Source organism: Arvicola amphibius, chromosome 2 (assembly GCF_903992535.2).
Source record: "Arvicola amphibius chromosome 2, mArvAmp1.2, whole genome shotgun sequence".
Classification (NCBI taxonomy): domain Eukaryota; kingdom Metazoa; phylum Chordata; class Mammalia; order Rodentia; family Cricetidae; genus Arvicola; species Arvicola amphibius.
Genome location: NC_052048.2, coordinates 169,476,625 through 169,477,038, shown reverse-complemented (window position 1 = coordinate 169,477,038; position 414 = coordinate 169,476,625).

Here is a 414-nt window from a genome sequence, read left to right as displayed (position 1 = left end):
CTCGACTCCGGCAAAGGAAAAAAAAAAAAAGCAAAAAAAAAAAAAAAAGGCTCCACTTTGGCGCCTGACGGCGCTTGCCTCACTGCCGCCCGTCGTTGCCATTGGCTGCCTGGAGCGGTGACGTCAGCAGACCGGTGCGGATCCCCGTGGTCTTCTGGGAAATGTAGTCTGTTTTTGCAGAACGGGGGCCCACCAGTGCGGGCAGTTGTAGGCGTCGCAACTACAGAAACCACACGCCTGCGCGAACTGAGTACGCCAGAATCCGAAATGCGGTGCCTCTGTTTATTTGTTGATTTCTTAAGGGGAATGACGGGAGTTGTATGCGCCTGTCTGACACAACTAGGAACAACTTTTCACCTGTTCTGTGCTGTGATTCCAAGCCCGCCGTTTGTGAGTCATGGATTTCTACCCGTC